Below are 19655 nucleotides of genomic sequence, written 5' to 3' on the forward strand. Positions count from 1 at the left end.
ACATTTCAAAATTTACCCACAAAAGCTTCAATAAAAACTGGTAACTCACTTGGCATCAAATTGAACCTCTAATGGGCATTCCACTATTGGGGTGCAACAGTTAAGAATGCCCTCTCCCATGTTTATTTTCTTTATTGGTAGGATAAAGGGAGGGAGGGCTCCCTGTGCCTGGCATGTCTGGCAGGAGATACACCTCAAGGTCTTTGGGGACCTTATTATCAATCCCTTGAGTTCAGACTGGGAATGAAATAGCAGCCAGCACTGTTCTATTAAAATGAATTATGTGTTGCTTATATGGAAGAGGTGTGCAATTTGGCCAAAAGGCATGCCGTTTCAGGGTCCATTGTCAGGTGACCCCTTACTATCTTTATCGGGAAGTTTCTCGAATAGGGAGGGGTGTTGCCATTTTCATTTGGCAAAGATTTGACTCATTGGCAGCAATGGGAAACTTTAAAGACTCAACCCATTTACAACTGCAGGCCTGCCAAGTTTCAAAACAATTCACCAATCTACTGATTTTTTAAAAATTATTTTAACCATAACATTTTTTAAAAAATAAGGCAAACCTCGAGAGAAGTTTCTGGGAATTGCAGTCACCAGTTGTGTCCATTCTCAGCCAATCAGAGCATGGACATGACCAGGCTTTTTATTGGCTGAGAAACAGAGAGAGAGACTTCCGGTGGGAATGGCGACGGGGAAGCCTCGCTGAGGGAAAGCTCTCTCAGGGAGGACCTGTGCTGAGCAGCGAGGTTGAGCTATAGCTCCCCACCTTCGACCGGATCGAAGGAGAAGGTGTACGCAAATCCCCTAGGTGCTTTGAAGACCCCCAAGGTCCTCTCCTTTAAGGGGGAGATCAAAGGTTTGAGAGCACTCAAAGACTTTTCAATGCCTGCCCTATGCAAGTGCTGCTGGGAAAGCGAGTTTCCAGCAGGGCCCTCTCTGGAGGAGGAACCTAGGAACTTTCTAAAAAGAAATGGGGGGACACTGCTGCTGACTGGGACAGAGAATAGATGTGGCAGATCCCTACCTCAAGTATATTGCAGACTTAACTCATTTTTCTCCAGGAACTGATAAAATCCTGCTCCCTCAATCTATTTTGCTGGGCTTTACATCTCCCTCCTCCTTGTTCTGTTTTCGGAGGTTATATATGTAAAATGGACCACCGAATATTACAATTCATTTTTGTTCAAACTGGTTCAGGCCCAAGCCTATTATATAGCATTCCTGCTGGAAATTTTGCTGCATTTTACACTAGCTGCAGCTTCTCAGTCAGTTTCAAGCGCAGTCCCACACAGAACTCTCTGAGAGAGTAGGATAGCAAGAAACAAACAAAAATGTTGGCTGACTGGGCCATAATAATGTGCTTGCCTCTGTCAAATGAATCAGTGAAGGACATAGATGAGGACCATAGTGATAAGCCCATTCTTATAGTTCTTCAGAAAACTATTATGACTAACCAGGTGCATGAACAGCCTGCAAACATACTGTGTTTCCCACTTAATTGGAGAGTATACTTTTTGAAGGGGTTTCATGATGAATACAGAAAACCTACAGATGCACATTTTCTACCGTCTGTTCCAACTAAATACTCATATAGATGTAGTACCTAGCACTTCAGACCTAGTGTTGATTATCTTCCTCCCCTGCATTCTGTATTTTTACATCAGTCATCTTAAAAAGACAATTCATCAACTTTAATAAAAGGTTACAGGGTGCTACGGGATGGAAATAAACCCAGCATTTCTTATCCTTAAAAGTCTCTTATCCTTCAAATTAACAGGCACCAGTCCAAACATTCCCCCAAGCAATAGAAGAAAGTTGAGTCATCACAAAGAATCACAGTTGGCAGACACACTAAAACACAGCACAATGACACTGTCTACAAAATGTTATACCAAGCGCCAGCATGGTATTAAATGCAGACTAAATATAATATGCTGTGACTGATTGGTGGTAGCAAAAAAGAACAGGTAAACTTAACAGAAAAGGGGAATGTGAACTTTACTTGATGTTAAAATGTTATTGAATAATGAAGCAGTTGTTCCCTAATCAAGCACTGAAATTGTTCATTTTGTCTCAAAACTCAGTAGATCAAAGTCCGTGTGGTTTGAAGACAAGCTTAGAGATTTGAACCATGCCTCATTCCTAGGACTGCAGTTTCCCAAATCCAAATTTATATAGTAACAAACTATGGAGATCAAAGGTTAAACATCTACATCCTGGCTGTTTTCTGTTCCAAATCCTCTGATTTGTATTCATATTTTATCAGAAAAAGGGTAAACTTCATAATTCGATAGTTGTAGATTTCCACATACAATTTGGAATGTGATGCATTAACAACTTCTCAAAATGCTACTAAACTATAAATCAATAGTTTGAATAAGAACTAGTTATAAAAAATTAAGGTAATTACACCCTGGAAGAAGGCTGATGTTTTATGTACAATTTCCTGCAAGTAAGTGGCACTGCATACAGTGAGTCTTGCTTCTAAGTAAATACAAACATGATTCTGCTGTCTGTCTAATGATGGATCACTTACATTTCTTGCATGGCTTTCAGAATGTTTCATCATTCATTCTTCTTCTTCGAGAAAAAAAAATTCTAACTACATTCTTTTACTGTGCTTAGCTTGGTGCTTTTGTGTGAGTGATTGAGACTGAAAGAAAGTCTTTACAATTTTCACACACCATTTTCTCTTAAAGTAACTCTGATTCCACTCGAGAAAGAAAAATCAGAGCTTAGGTTGTAGTCCGAAGCACTTCTGCCTCAAAGTAGTTTCCATGCAAAACTACCTTCCAAGCAGGAATGGCTAGGATCGTGCAATAAATATACTAAGTATTATGCAAACATTCGAGTGTGTTCAGAATTATTGTTTTCCTTGCACAGCATTGTATACATTGTATACAAAGAATTGGCTTGACATTCCATGGACAGTGGTACAGTGAATTTATTACAAGATTTATTTCCAGATTTATCCAAGAAACTGAGCCTATTTTGGGGATAGGATTCAGCACACCGGATAGCTCCTTCAAACACAAAACAATTTCCCCCAAACTGAAATAATTATCCAGGTATTTTTGGATTTCATCTCCCAGTATCCCTAATCATCAGCCAAGCCAGCTGCAGCTCCTGAGACTTGAAGTCGAAAACTAGATTTTTGGACTAGACTTTGGGAAGTACATAAATAGAAGATACTAGCCGTCCCCTGCCACACATGCTGTGGCCCAGTCTGGGGATCTGGAAAATAAAGTAAGGAGAAACTGTCGAAGGCTTTCATGGCTGGAATCACTCAGTTCTTGTGGGTTTTTTTCGGGCTATATGGCCATGTTCTAGAGGCATTTCTCCTGACGTTTCGCCTGCATCTATGGCAAGCATCCTCAGAGGGTGAGGTCTGCTGGAGCTGGGAAAAGAGGGGTTTATATATCTGTAGAATGACCAGGGTGAGACAAAAGGCTTTTGTAAGTGGGCTAGGTGTGAATCTTTTCAATTGACCACCTTGATTAGCATACAATGGGCTGACTGTGCCTGGAGCAAACTCTTCTTGAAAGGTGATTAGATGTCCCTGCCTGTTTTTCTCTCTGCTGTTTTAATTTTAGAATTTTTTAATACTGGTAGCCAGACTTTGTTCATTTTCATGGTTTCTTCCTTTCTGTTGAAATTGTCCACATGTTTGTGGATTAAGGAGAAACTGTTGGTTTCTAATATATGTAATTTCTTTATGCTTGTATTTCTTGTTGTTTCTTTGTCAGTACAGGGGGTCACAAAGGGGTGTCAGAAGGGTCACCAAAGACCTCCAGAAAATACAGTATTTTCTGTTGGTCATGGGGGTTTTGTGTGGGAGGTTTGGCCCAATTCTGTCGTTGGTGGGGTTCAGAATGCTCTTTGATTGTAGGTGAACTATAAATCCGAGAAACTTCAACTCCCAAATTTCATGGTCTAGTTCCCCCAAACTCCATCCGTGCTCATATTTGGCATATGGAGTATTTGTGCCAAGTTTGGTCCAGATCCTTCATTGTTTGAGTCCACAGTGCTCTCTGGATGTAGGTGAACTACAACTCCCAAACTCAAGGTCAATGCCCACCAAACCCTTCTAGTGTTTTCTGTTGGTCGTGGGAGTCCTGTGTGCCAAGTTTGGTTCAATTCCATCATTGATGGAGTTCAGAATGCAATTTGATTGTAAGTTAACTATAAATCCCAGCAGCTACAACTCCCAAATGACAAAACCATTTTTTGAGTGATGGTCACTCCTTGGGTTAGGTGTATTGCACAAAATTTGGCTGCAATTTGTCCAGCGGATTTTGAGTTATGATGTCACTCAAAACGAACAGAGCATTTAGATAGATAGATAGATAGATAGATAGATAGATAGATAGATAGATAGATAGATAGATATTGAAGCTGTTGGGCACTCCTAGATCAGAAGATTTGGGATTAGGAGGAAAGAATAGTGGAGATTAAGATTGGTTTCAGGTAGGGGAAAAGGATAAGAGGTTTAAAGGCCTTGAGATGAGCTAATTTTAAGCTGGCAATTCAAATCAGAAGTTAAAAGAGAGAGAGTTGGGTGGGGTGCCAATAGTGTTACTAATTTTAACCAAATTTTGAAGGATTATATAATGTTCTTGCAATTCATTTGCCACATGTTGATTCAAAGGTTGTGGATTTGTTTAGGGAAGTGAAAACAAGAAGTACAATGGTTGCAAAGTGGGTTTCAGCAGCAGATGCAGCAATGGATGATAAATACTCCCCTCAAATTGTGATTGTATGTAAAACTACTTCCCATGTACAGTCTTCCCATATCCTTCACATATTTGAACACAATTACATATATCAACTCACAATCAAATTTATAACTTTTTTTCAAAGAGAAAAATTCTAAATAATAACACTGAACTACATTGAAGGGATGCCATAGAATACCCACTCTCCCTCTTCTTTTGCCACCAAAATGGATGTGACACATCGAGTTAGACTAGCTAGAAAAAACAAAGACTATAACATTTACCCTATATATAAAATTAGCTATTTACTGCTCCTTTTTCTTGGGAATGGTCCAGAGAATGGAAACAGCAAAGAAAATATGATCAGTATCTGCTGAAAATATTCCTTTTCAACACCCAAAAACCTATGTCTCCCTTGTGGTCTAAGATCTCCTTATTGCGGATGTAGCCCATATGAATACACATTGAATAAATATAAAGAGGGAGGAAAACAGTCCAATAATGAATTCTATTTAAGAGTACAAGAGGGAGTTCAAATGGCATCATGAAATAGGTCATGAAATATTATAGAGCTTTTAATGTGGAAAAGGGTAGCAGTGTTAGCTTGCTACAGAAAAAAACACAACAAAGAACCTGTTTAATGTATCACAAGATACTTACTAGAATGTTTTATAACTTTTACTCTACATTTTCAGTCACACAGTTATAGGTTTTCTTCCCTTTTTATTTTGAATATGTAACAAATATATCCCACAAAGACTCACTTAAAAATATATAGACATTTCACAAAGTATATAAAAGTATATCTTTACCTAATATGCTTACTAACATGCGCAAAAAGAAAATATTTTTAAAGACAACTTTCTGGTTTCTTACTAGAATATTATGTACATATTTAAGCTAATTTCCCACTGTTATCTACTGTTTTATTAACCCTCCAACCTATTATACTGTTAGGCACTGAGTGTGTTTTAAAATGTAATTTCCCTGTACTGCGCTGCTTTTATGAAAATTTCAAGATAGAAGCATTTAAACTGAGACTAACTAGACAAACCTCTCTCCAGTTGCTCATGCCTTCTCCCTTTTTGTAGTGGATCCATAACACTAAGGAGGCATTTATATCAATGTTACATAACACAAAGAGTTTACCACTAGGAGTATAGCAATGGATTCTGAATTCAAAACTGGATTGGACTAGTGTGAACAGATTCAGTGATGACCAAATTGAAGCTAATTCTACCCATCCCTAAAATTTATTAACAACTTCAATATGGAACATGGCATAGACACATAGGTATAGTATATCTCCAAAAATAGATATGTCTCCATAAGTTCAGTATAAGAAAAAAAATCAGGCTGTGAAGGGGTTGGAAAGAAAAGCTTCTCTGCCATTACTGGAAAGTTGATATTTTGTTAGAAATTCTTAAATTATTTCTATTGATATTTCTTCTTAATCAACCAGCAGTGCACGGTCATCAAAACTAATTGTGGATATACCGCCTTTCTCAGCTCATTACTTCTACACTGTAATGAATGCAGTTTCACACTGCTTTAACTCCCATGACTCTGCTATGGAATCCGAGGATTTAAGGCTCCAGCACTCTGTGGCAGAGGAGGCTAAAACCTTCCTAAACTACAACTCCATGATTCCTTAGCATTGAGCCATGACAACTGAATTTATGTCAAATTGCATTCAATTCACAATGAAGATACATGCTAGAACACAACTATTGTGAAGATCAAACCAGTCCATTCTCCAGGAAATAATGTCCGGCTGCTCACTGGCGGGAAGGATATAAGAGGCAAAGATGAAGTACTTTGGCCACATAATGAGAAGGAAGCTTGGAGAAGACAATGATGCTGGTGGAAATGGAAGGAAAAAGGAAGAGGAGCCAACCAAGGGCAATACGGATGGATGGCATCTTTGAAGTGACTGGATTGACCTTGAAGGAGCTGGGGGTGGTGACGGCCGACAGGGAGTTCTGACGTGGACTGGTCCATGAGGTTACCAAAAGTGGAAAGCAACTGAATGAATAAACAAAATACTAATGTGAAAGTATTAAATATGTTTATTTTCAATGCACTTTCACTGAATTTTCTATTTTAGTAACAAATTCTCTTTAAAAAAAAAAAGAAAGCTTCTTTGTCTTTGAAATGAATTTAAACTGGAAACCCATTTAAACAGGAAAAGGAGTCCAACGGAGAGTTATTCTGTGACAGCTCTTCAAAAAGAAAGCTGTCTGCTCTATTAACCCCATATACTAAGCAAGATATGTCATTCAGGGTTTCTGTTTCAAACATGTCTATTTCCCATAATGGCTCAGACTAAGACAAGCTCTTACTTACATATTGGAAGTGGAAAAAATTAGAAAAGTTCAGTAGTGCGAAACCAAATTCCAGATTGAAATTCAGGGCTTGAAAGAGCAACCTCCTGCAATACGGAGATGACAAGTTCACAATCCCTTATGTGATTTTACAGTCTTGGGTCACTGAATGGCCTAAATCTCTAGCAATTGCCAAGGAACAAGAATTTTGTTGCTGCACTCACCTTGTTATTGAACTAACTTTTTAAAAAGCCAACCTTGTCAAGTCTTGTCAGGTTTGAGATTAAAGCCAAATAAACACCCTGGCAAAATTCATTCCAAGGCCTCAGATACATCCATCTCTTGTTTCAGGGCTGCAGAAAAGTGGAGTGCCAGGTTAGTTTCACAGCAGGTTAGAATTTCACTTGCTTTAGTGCTTACATTTATGTATTTAAAACTTTGTGCAGGAAGGTGTAATAATTCAATCAATAATGACCTGCTTTGCAAAAGGAACATGAGCAGGACTGTCCTAACAGGAAGCTTGAATTACATTACACAAACTAGCTGCATTCTCAAAAATTCCAAACATCATAAATGGATGCTTTGAAGAAAAAAGGAGTTACATGGAGACACGACGACTCGGCCCCTCTCTATGCCACTGTTTTGCTATTGCAACTATTCACCTACAGCAGTTTCCCCATCTTTCACAGAGAATAATCTGGAATCCGACACAACATCTGGATCCTGGAGTAGAGCTGTGAGAGAAAGGTCACGGCTGGGAATAGAGATAAAGCGTTATCTCCATGTTCTTCAGGAAGTGCTCCCTTTTGCTGTAAAGTCTCCTTTACAGCAAAGAACTGACAGAGTCTAGAAATATAAACGGCTTGGGTTCTAGTCTTTTGGTTTCAGATGTTGGGCATTTTTTTAAAAAAACTTTACACATTGCTACATAAACAGAAAATGATCAGAATGGTGTGTACATCACACATCACTTAAGGAAACTCATCAACTTGAACACATACAAAAATTGATTTTGGAAAGCCATTTGGATACCAGAATTTGGATACAAGAATTTGGATAGCAGCAGATAGATGCTGTGCCCAAATCTGAAAGAGAACTCATCCCAATATAGGTTGAGGATTCCTAATCCAGTTCTAAAATCCAAAATACTCCAAAACTGTCCACATGAGATAGTGACAGCTTTCCTGTCTGGCAGCTGAATCTACAAACAATATTTCATGTACAAAATTATAAACAATAAGAAACCAAAAGTGTAAAACGGAGTTTAGGAGCCAACTCATCCTAAAGTGACAGGGAGCCACATCAGCCTTTTCTCGAGTCAGCTTTCAATTGAATGGCTGCTGGGAAACCATGCACCCCCTTCTAGTTCCTGCTGTTGTTGATTGGTTGCATGCAAGGGGTTTCTACTTATTCACCGGAGTGGTTGCTTGCAATTGGGCCAGATAATACCTCTCCTAAGATACACATGTAAGACTATATTATAAAAAGTGGCTGATTTCCTTGCTTCATGTCCCAAATTTATTTGGCACCCACGAGCTCATGAATTTCTCTATTCCGAATCTCTGATGAAACAATGTGACTAGACCAATGTCTTTTGCCTGCTTGTATCTTGAACTAAGATCTGTTCCTCTTTGGAGGATTTGAAGGTAACAAGGCTTGTGGATAAGGTGTATATGAATCACTCAAATGAATTTTCTATTTAAGATGTGTGTTCCATCTCCAAAATAGCTCTATCTATCTCGCTATCTATCTATATACCAATTGTTATAAAGATAAAATTGAGGAAGTGACTGAATATGGTCAATTGAGGAAGTCACTGAATAGTCGGACCATATTCAGGCCCCACAAAGGACCAAACTGTTCGGGCCTTTGCACTTTCTCTATCTCCCCGGCCCTATATTGCTCTGACTAACCTCAGCCCAGCCCCCTTAGACGGTCTAGGCCCATTTGACTACTTCGGGACCTAGCAGCTCATTCCATATGATAGAATAGTGTTGGAACTGGTTTTAATGTATATGCTTTGTGTTAATAATTTTGTATCTCTGTTTTGAACACTCTATATATCTTTTCTGTGTTCTTGTATGTGTGGAAACCACCCTGAGTCCCCTAGGGGAGATAGAGCAGTATATAAATAAAATTTTATTTTATTATTTTTTTAACAAATACAATCAAATAATTTGGCAAATGGGCAAGAAGATGCAAGGCTGCTTGGACAGCTTTTAATTGAAACTGGACAGTGCTAACAGATAAGCAGCCAATGAAGGTCAGAGCAGATATCCTCAACACTACAGTCTTACCGGCAATGTTATACGCATCTGAAACATGGGCAACAACAAAGTTAGAGGAGGAAAACCTGGCGGTGACTCAGAGAACAATGGAAAGAAGGATATGTGGTATGACACTAAGATATAAAGTCAGAAATAAAGGGCTGTGTCAAAGAACCAGGGTATGCGACATGGTTAGTGAAAGCTACGAGGCAAAAAGAAGATGGGCAAGGCATATAGGATGAACAAAAGACAACCAATGGACATGCTGACTAACAAACTAAATACCAAGAGACCACAAGCGGCCCTTGGGAAGACCTCGTACTCAATGGGACAAACCACAATGGTTAAGCTATTCAACCAGAAATAGAAAAGAAAAGCACAGGATGACATATTTTGGTAAATGCTAGATTTGTGTGAAGCCCAAAGGAGTGGATTGATGACAAATCAAATAGGACAGGATTTATGCCAATACAAGAATGTTAAAAAAAATCCCTAAAAATCCAAAACACCTCTGGTCTCAGGTATTTTGGATAAGAGCTACACAACCTGTAATTGGCACATATATTACACTGAATGTCACACATACATTTCTGGGGCTAAGACTCAGTAAGTCTTGCTTAAAACTGAACTCAGCTGAATAATAATAAAAAAGCTTGGGTCCAGAAATCCACATTGTTTACATCATCATCAAATCTGAAGTGCTTTCATAGCAATCAGCCCTAGTAAAAATTTGATTAAAATTTACATATTCAGTCTGAAGTTAATGGATCCATAAACTGATGTCGTAAACTGTACCTATTAGCTGCTAATTGCCACTGCCCTTTTATTCCTAGAGCTGAAATTTATTAAAATCATTATAAAGTTAATGTTGTACAGTAGACCAAGTATAGCCAATAATATATTACTTCTTACCCCATTTAGAATGCTTTATTCTCTCTCTGGATCCAAAAGAGATAGCAAGAAACTTTAATACTGTATGAGAAACATTAAAGGACAATTTCATTTTCTGCATAAGCTATCAACACAGTGCCTCCAACGACCGCTAAGTTAATGTTACATGAACATATTTCAGCAAATGTCTGACTATGGCTGAAAATGTACAACAGTAGTAGAAAGGGATGTAACTTTAAATAAAACTTGAACTGCAAAATCTTAGTTTCCCTGTATAAAATAGAAATGATAAAAATTGAAATCCACAAGCATGTGGATTTCAACAGAAAGGAGGAAACAATGAAAATGATCAAAATCTGGCTATCAATATTTTAAAAAAACTCTAAAATTACAACAGCAAAACAACAGAGGGGAAACAATCAGGCACATCTAATCACCTCTCAACAAAAGATTGCTCCAGGCACTGCCAGGCCATCAAATGCTAATCAAGGTGGTCAGTTGAAACATTCACACCTAGCTCCAACACACAAGAGTTCTTTGCCCCACCCTGGCCATTCCACACATATATAAACCACTTTCCTAGTTCCAATAGGCCTCACTACCTCTGAGGATGCTTGCTATAGATGCAGGCAAAACGTCAGGAGAAAATGCCTCTAGAACATGGCCATATAGTCTGAAAAAACCTACAACAACCCAGAAATGATAATGTTGTTATCAAAACTAAAGACAATTGTCTAAATCCAGAGTTAGGGTTTATCTACACTGTAGAATTAACGCAGTTTGACACCACTTTAACTGCAATGAATCAAAGCTAAGGAATTATGAGAGATGGGATATTAACAAGCTGAAAGGTACTGACAAGGAAGCAGAATAAAATGGTAAAAGTTCTGGAAGCCATTCCCTATGAGAAGTGGTTTAGGAAGCTGGGTATGTTTAGCCTGGAGGAGAGAAGTAAACAGGTGCCAAGATAGCCATGTTTAACGATTGAAAATGCTATCACAATGAAGATGGAGTACTAAGGTAACACCGAGTACGTATGGGTAATCATTATACAGTATTTTGTTGTTCATTCGTTCAGTTGCTTCCGACTCTTTGTGACTTCATGGACCAGCCCACGCCAGAGCTCCCTGTCGGCCATCACCACCCCCAGCTCCTTCAAGGTCAAGCCAGTCACTTCAAGGATACCATCCTTCCATCTTGCCCTAGGTCGACCCCTCTTCCTTTTTCCTTCCATTTTCCCCAACATCATTGTCTTCTCTAAGCTTTTCTGTCTTCTCATCATGTGGCCAAAATACTTCATCTTTGCCTCTAACATCCTTCCCTCCAGGGAGCAGTCAGGCTTGGTATGGACTAGTTAGATCTTCTTGTGGTCCAAGGCACTTTCAGAATTTTCCTTCAACACCACAGTTCAAAAGCATCTATCTTCCTCCGCTCAGCCTTCCCTATGGTCCAGCTCTCACATTCATAGGTGACTACGGGAAATACCATTGCTTTTACTATGCGAATCATGGTTGCCAATGTGATGTCTCTACTCTTCACTATTTTATCGAGATAGTTCATTGCTCTCCTCCCAAGAAGTAAACGTCTTCTGATTTCCTGGCTGCAGTCTGGGCATACCATACAGTGAACAAAATACAATGAACTGTATTTCACAATAGGATGATCACAGACAAGACTTAAGCAGAGAATTCGGGCCACTGGAGTGCTACAATTAATCCCCACACAAGATAACACAAGAATAAATGTAATTGTAGAATGTGGTGGCATGCAACACCTGCTTTCTAATTCTCAAGGCTGCAGGAAATAACAGGCACTCTCAACACATTGTACTTTGCATAAATTCTACATTAATTTTTAGACAAGACATACTCCAGGCACTGCTGAGTATCGCAGACTACGCATTGCTTCATATAGCAGCTGGCTATAAATATAGTCAGATGACATTCTGCCCTACTAGAAGAAGAAAAAATACACAATTTACTTAAAATATTTAGTACAGTCTGGCAAGACATTTACAAAGAAAACAGTTTACTTTTATCAATTGCCTTGAGACTATGAGAATTAAGAGAACCTTCTTGAAGACAAGCCTATTCAGATGGTACGGCAAAAACAAGTCATGATTCAACTGAAATTCTGAAAAGAAATTTGAGACTTTAAAAAATCTCACTACTACTAGGCTTACTACAGGTACCACTGTTTTATTTGTGATGCAGTAATTATATGGCCCTGTTACATATGGGCAGAAAACAGGGATGGAAAAGAAGTTTATTTATGTCATTGTATGCAATAGCCGTCAGCTTCCCATCCCTGGGAAGAAACTGCAAGCATTTTATTTTCTTTCAAGGTACTGTATATGCAAATAAATGCAGGCAATTCAAAATGTTTATTTTTTTAAAAAATGTACCTAACATTAATGAATGAGAGGAAATATGTACAAAACAAATTAGTAACAATTATTTTAAAATGCATACATTTAGAACACTGGGTATACAAATATCCAGAGATTTCCATGGAGAAAGATATGAAATCTTACCACTTAACAAAGACAAGAATGAGAAGAAACCACAGGCCACTGAAGCTGCAGGCAGGATTACAACGGAGAGATTTTCACCCTCCTGGGAAAACAATTACTACCCAGTCAGCCTGACATCAATACCAGAAGAAAAAAATCTAGAACAAACCATTAAAGAGACAATTTTTAAGCATTCTAAACGGAATGGCATACTCAAAAAAAGTCAACATTGGTTTCTCAAAAACAAGTCATGCCAGATGAACACGATCTCTTTTTTAATAAGAGTTTAAAACTTGGTAGATGAAGGGAATGTTGTGAATACAGTGTATCTTTAATTCAGTAAGGTCTCTAACAAGGTTCAACCATGATATTCTCACAAAGAAGTAAATAAAATGTGGGCTAGATAATGCTACTGTGAGTGGTATTGGTTGAGTGGCTAAAACCAAAGGGTACTTACCAATGGGTCCTCCTCAACCTGGAGAGGTGACCAATGGGGTGCCACGGGGTTTGGTATTGGGCCCAGAGTTATCTTTATCAATGATTTGAATGAGGGAATAGAAGACGAACTTATCAAATTTGCAGATGACACCAAATTGGGAGGGATAGCAATACCCCAGGGGACAGAATTGGGATCCAAGGTGACCTTAACAGGAGAGCTGGGCCAAAACTTACAAAATGAATTTCAATAGGGGGAAATATACAGTACTAGACTTTGGCAATAAAAAGGAAATGCACAGATATAGGATGGATGACACCTGGTTTGACAACAGCCCATGTGAAAGAAATCTAGTAGTCTTAATCAACCACAAGTGGTATATGAGTTAACAGTGTGATGCGGCAGCTTAAAAAGGCAATGCAATTCTACACTGTATCAACAGGAGTACAGTGTCTAGATTGAGGGACATCATAGTCCCACTCTATTCTGCTTTTGTCAGACCTCATCTGGGAAGAAAACCAATACTGTGTACAGTTCTAGGCACTTCCATTCAAGGAGGATATTGACAAGCTGGAAGCAAAATAATCAAGGTTTTGAAAACCAAGCCTTATTAAGGATGGCTGAGAGAGCTGGTTAAGCTTGGAGAAAAGAAGGCTGAGATGGGACATGACAGCCATGTTTAAATATTTGAAAAAAGGTCGCATTGAAGAGGGGGCATGCTTGTTTTCTCTTCCCTAGGGACTAGGACATGGAGCAATGGATTCAAATTGCAAGGAGAGGGGGAGAGATTCCACTTAAACATTAGGAAGAATTCCTTGAATGTTGAGAGCTGTTCGGCAATGGAATATACTGCCTCGGAGTGTGGTAGAGTCTCCTTCTGTGGAGGTTTTTAAGCAGAAGCTATGGCCATATGTTGTGGGTGCTTTAATCTGTGTTTCTGCATAGCAAAATGGGGTTAGGATGGATGGTCATTGTAGTCTCTTCCAACTCTTATTATTCTATGTTTCAGAGAAAACCTTATGAAAGTCATGGGGCTGGCATGAGTCAAGATAACACATACACATCTATCCATAAATATAAAAATTCAGAACACTAATGACCTTACCTTTTTTCTACAAAAGTCCTACTGAATATTTGGCTATGTGTAAAGATGAAACTGACTGAATCTAATTCAGAATGTGCAACTAGATCACTCATAACTGCAGGAAATGAATGTAAAGGAAAGCACCCTTCAAACCAATTATGCTGTTCTATACTCTTTTTCATTTAGAAAGGGAAATTATTTTAATTCAAGAATAGGAAACCATTGTTGATCCCTCATAATTTGGACAGCATCTCTTATTATACCTGGCCACTGACTATGTTAGATGTGATAGACCAGAGTTAAATATAACAATAACTTGGAGACTCGGTCAGGTAGACTTCTCATCAACAATACCCAGCCAGAGGCAAAGTAAGCAACACCTACTTTGCCAAAGTTCTAGAGACCTCATCTATTTGAGAGCGTAATTATGCTCTTGAATGCATCCCCCCTTTTCGGTACTTGTTCATATGTGAAATGGTAATCTCAGTCTCTATAGTGCCCAAAGATGTCATGCTAAACAATCTTAACGACAATCTGGTCATAGTCAAGTAACTGAAATCTATATAAATGAAAATGTAATGTTCATTTGTGGAATTAACATAACTCAAAAACCACTGGACACAATACACCTATCAGTCCAATGAGTGACCATCACTCAAAAAAACACTGAAAAACAGTGGAAGAGTCTTAAAAAGCAAAAGAAACCCCCATTACAACCCATGCAAAAACCACATATATACACATTGCAATGAAGATGAATGTAGACACTCACGAATGTGGAAGCTTTTTGCCTTTGACCAAGAAACAAATTCAGTCATCTTTTGCAGAGTTTATAAAAGAACATATACACATACAGAGTCCAAATGTTCTCTTTGAGACATAAGCCTCGTAGAACTTCAAACTCCTTCCAGCAAACTCCTCCAAATGCACCTCTCCAACAATTCAGCTCCAGTAACCACCTCCAACGACCCACCTCCAACAAACCACACAAAGGAGTTGTACTTTGCTTCCTTTATTCCCCCTGCAGCTGCCTAACCCTGGCTGTAGCTACACAATGTTGGACCGGTGGTTTGGCTCATTCCCTGCTGCATTGATCCTTGCATCACTTACATCACTTAGTACTTGTTACTTCAGAAATGAACTCTAACAACCCATACATACACACACAAAACACATATACACAGACAGGGCCACAGCAACGTGTGGCAGGAGATGGCTAATCAATAATGAAAATCAAAAAATAGCTCAGTCCATTCTGGCTTTTTATGCAATTTTTAACTTACTCGCCAAACAATAACATTAGAGATAGGAAACATAATTTTTGAATGATAATTTCTAGAATTAGCATCATCTCATATTTATTATCAGTTCTCAAACTGACTTCTGGATGGGGGTTGTAAGCCTAAAAACACTTGGTCCAGATCCCAATTGTGACATAAGAGGGTGGGAGGAAAAAATATGGTTTCCCTTGACAAAAACTAGTGGAACTGCCTGATATATGACAGTTTTAAGCATTGGGGACAGTGCAGGCTTGCTCTTTCAGAAGTATCCATTTGGAGATGGGAACATGGTGTCCTATGCTACACTTCATGTCCCTTTTGGCTCACTGCATTGACTTTCTCAAAAAACACATTGTATGTATAGGGGAGGGGAAACAACTCATCAACTGTCATGAAGGCAAGATTGAGCTTCCAAACAGAAGGTTAATCTGAACAGCCGAAGTCCAAGCCAAAGAAGCCAGCCAAAGAGACACAAACCAAAGGAAATAACACAAGGTGAAGATCCAAAAGCCATTTTCAACAGATACTAGAGGTTAAGATTTACAAATCCCAAAATCACCAGCAGTCCAAGGTCATAGTTTCAAACTCTGATGTTGCTATCAGCAACAAGATACAATGCCTGATCACCTTCTAAGCTAGCTTTTCCAAGTGTTGCCTATCAATAGCTCATTTTTCTGCTAACTGAGTGGACCTGCGAATTAGAGCCTTTTCCCTTCGCAAGCCAAAAAGAGCTGGAATACTTAACCCTTCTTTCATCTGCTCTGATGAACTTGCTTGTACTTTCTCTGCAGGCTGAGAAGTGGTAGCTTCCACCATTGCCTCTTCTTCTAAGGTTGGCTGAGGTGCTGGGCAATGCTGGGCTGAACCTTCAAACACTTCCTCCTCACCCTCGCTCTCAGAGTTAGCTACAACACCAATCTTGTTTTATAAGCGTTTTAATTGCATGTATTCTAAACGAGACTAGAATTTGGCAGCCATGAACAAGACACTCTGTCTTAATCACAATGACACCTGAATGAAGGAGACACATCTCAAGAGGCTATAAAGTGACATGTTATTGTCTGAATGCCTGACATGTTTCAGAGAGCAATAAATATTTAGAGGCCTACCTTAGGGCGTATAAAATATGAAGAACATAATATAAATACATATATAAGTGACAGAAAATACATGATCTTTCAGTAATTGTACACTGGAAAGAAGCCCACATTTACTTTAAAAACTGTCAGGAGAAATATGTGATATAGTCTGTGTATGTGCCTTCAAGTCACCTGGCAACTTTCTTAGGCAAAGAATACTCAGAGATGCTTTGCTGTTCCTTTTTCTAAAGTATAGTATAAAGTATATAATGTTTAAATACTTTAATGTTTAATAGTCTCTCCCTCACAGGCATTACATACTACAAGATGTTGATTTTTCAAGGACAAATAGATTGGGACCCCAGATGTGGGTCAGACTGACTAAAAGAAGAAATGAGCTATATAAAAATATAAGGTTCTTCTTTAAGGAAGCCATTCTCCAACAAAATTCTGTCATTTTTACTTACCCACCTGATATAATAGCAAGTCAAAGAATGACTTCACCCACTTCAAGAACCTGGACAAGAGATGGATCACACACTGATTTTGTGTCAACTTCTGGGTACATGTAGTTCAGATGAATGCCTCCACATAAGGAGAAGAGCCTAAATCATTAGGGAAGTTGGCCTATGTGCAGACATCTGATAGATCAGACTTCCAAATTACTTCGGCCATACCTGACTTGAAATACTGTGTCCAATGCTCTTTAAGATTTACACGAAGCAACTAGAAGAGAGATCATCCCTAGGTATGGGGCGAGGGCATTATCAGTATGCTGATGACACCCAAATATATTTCTCCATGCCTTCAAAAACAGCTTCGGCTAAGGATAGCATGTCTCCTCTGAATGAATGCCTAGAGGAGGTAATAGGCTGGATGAGGAAAAACAAATTGAAACTGAATCCAAACAAAACAGAGGTTCTTGCCATCAAGAGTCCTAATCTGGGATGGAGGTGTGTCAACCAGTTCTGGATAGAGTTACACTCCTCCTGAAAGACTGTGTTTGCAGCTTGGGAGTGTTACTGGATCCATCTCTCCAAATGTCTGCCCAGATAGATGCAATGGTCAGGAGTGCTTATTATGAGCTTCAGCTGATACGTCAACTGCACCCCTTTCTAGATTAGGAGGACCTAAATATGGTAGTTCATATGCCAGTAACCTCAATTCTGCAATGTGTTTTACAAAGGGCTACCTTTGTACCAAGTTCAGAAACTCCAGTTGGTTCAAAATACAGCAGCCAGATTGGTTAGGGGAACATCTAGGAGTGAGCATATAACCCTATCCTCCTAAAGTCACTCCATTGACTGCCAATTAGTTTCCGGGCAAAGTATAAGGTGTTGCTATTGACCTTGAAAGCCCTACATGGTTTGTGTCCAGGTTACCTACAGGTTCACCTTCTCCTGTACAATCCACCCCGAACACTGAGGTCTTTGTATGTTGGGGAGGGGGGAGGGATCTGCTCCAGTCTACCAGAACCTGACCGCCAACCACCACCCAGAAGACTTTTCATCGGCCACCCGACAATTATGGAACAACCTGCCTGTAGAGCTCCAACAGTTAGATCAGATGTCAGAATTCAAGGCACAATGAAGACCTATCTCTTCCGACAGGCCTACCCAGACACTTTTAATGGAAATATTTTTACTTTAATTCTATGTTTATTTTTGCTTTGTTTATTTTAATATATATTACAGAAATATGTTTTAATATCTGTATTTTACAGAGAGTTTTTAAATGACTATGTGTTTTGATTGTGTTTTAGCAATCTTGTAACCCACCACAGGCCACGAGCAGAAGCAAAAAAATTATTATCATTATTATTATTGATAAGCTGGAAAGGAGGAAAAACAAAACACAGAACTAAAAGTTCTGAAAGCCATTCCCTATGAGAAGTGGTTTAGGGAGCTGGGTATGTGCTGACTGGAGGACAGAAGGTAAACACTGGTGCCATGATAGCCATATTTAAAGATTGGAAAGGCTGTCAAACTGAAGATGGAACGGGATTGTTTTCTGCTGCTCTAGAGACTAAGAGATATAGTAATGGATTCAAACTGCTAGAAAAGTGATTCCATCAGAATATTAGGAAGAACTTTTGAATGATACTAAGACACAGAGTAACGTTTCAAATTTGCTAGCTTATGGTTTTGCCTCAAATGTTTCACCATCTGATCAATGCTTCTGTTAGCTGATCTCTTGCCAGGTTTTGCAAGTCTCAACTCTTGTCTTTTTCAGTATGCTGAACCAATAACTATTAAGAACATTTTTATATGGGAGAAACATTCAAGTAAGAAAGTTAACTTCCATTTGTTTCAGTAATCTATGACCTTTTAATCATGTAATAACACAAAGATCGATTAGTCAACACCAGATAAACCAATTTATTTATTTTATTTACCGCATTTGAACCCTGCCCTTCTCGCCCCAAAAGGGACTCAGAGCGGCCTTACAATAGGCAACAATTTGATGCCTTATCGAACAAATAATAAAATAAACATATACATTAAAACATATATTTTTAAGAAACATGTAAACATTAAAACCAATTATTAAAACCACACAATCTGTAATGGTAGTCAAGACTGTTCCTGTCATGACTGCACATATTCCCTGTATGACTATTTGAGAACACTTCTTCCAGACCAAAATTTAATGAGTAATCATATATGTAAAGAATTGTAAACCTAAATAATTCTCTACACTGATGGTGTTATAGAACATTTTATCCATACTCTAAGAACACTAATTCACATATCTGAACATATTCCAGTCAGACTTCTGTATCTATGGGTTCCAAATTGACAAATTCAATCAAGCACAGAGCAAAACTACTTGAAAATTTGATTTTGCCACACGTGTAAGCATATTGTGCTATAGTCTACTATCATTTCACAGATCTCAGGCTATCTCTGGTATTTGTTTCAGTTTCCTGCCATTTTACATTTTACGACATCTATGTATACATAAAAGTCAATGTATGTTTGTCTGTCTGTTCCAAAAAGGCTCCTACAAGGTGAAGAATCTAACAGACTAGATTTGGTCCACAGTCCAGGGTTCCTTACATTGT

At 38.7% G+C, this 19655-nt stretch overlaps 1 protein-coding gene across 3 annotated transcripts in view; it reads right to left on the reverse strand.

The window, feature by feature from the left end:
- The window catches only part of FARS2 (phenylalanyl-tRNA synthetase 2, mitochondrial), a 290051-nt gene that overhangs the window by 229618 nt on the left and 40778 nt on the right, over positions 1-19655 (reverse strand). For 2 of the 3 annotated variants that reach the window (XM_060774770.2, XM_060774771.2), the window contains one exon: positions 7267-7395. The exons of the other annotated variant lie outside the window; for it this stretch is intronic. The gene's annotated coding sequence lies outside the window, so the exon portion shown is untranslated. The remainder of the gene's footprint in view (positions 1-7266; positions 7396-19655) is intronic. 3 annotated transcript variants of the gene reach the window in all.

Source organism: Anolis sagrei, chromosome 4, assembly GCF_037176765.1.
Source record: "Anolis sagrei isolate rAnoSag1 chromosome 4, rAnoSag1.mat, whole genome shotgun sequence".
In the NCBI taxonomy this organism is placed as follows: Eukaryota; Metazoa; Chordata; class Lepidosauria; order Squamata; family Dactyloidae; genus Anolis; species Anolis sagrei.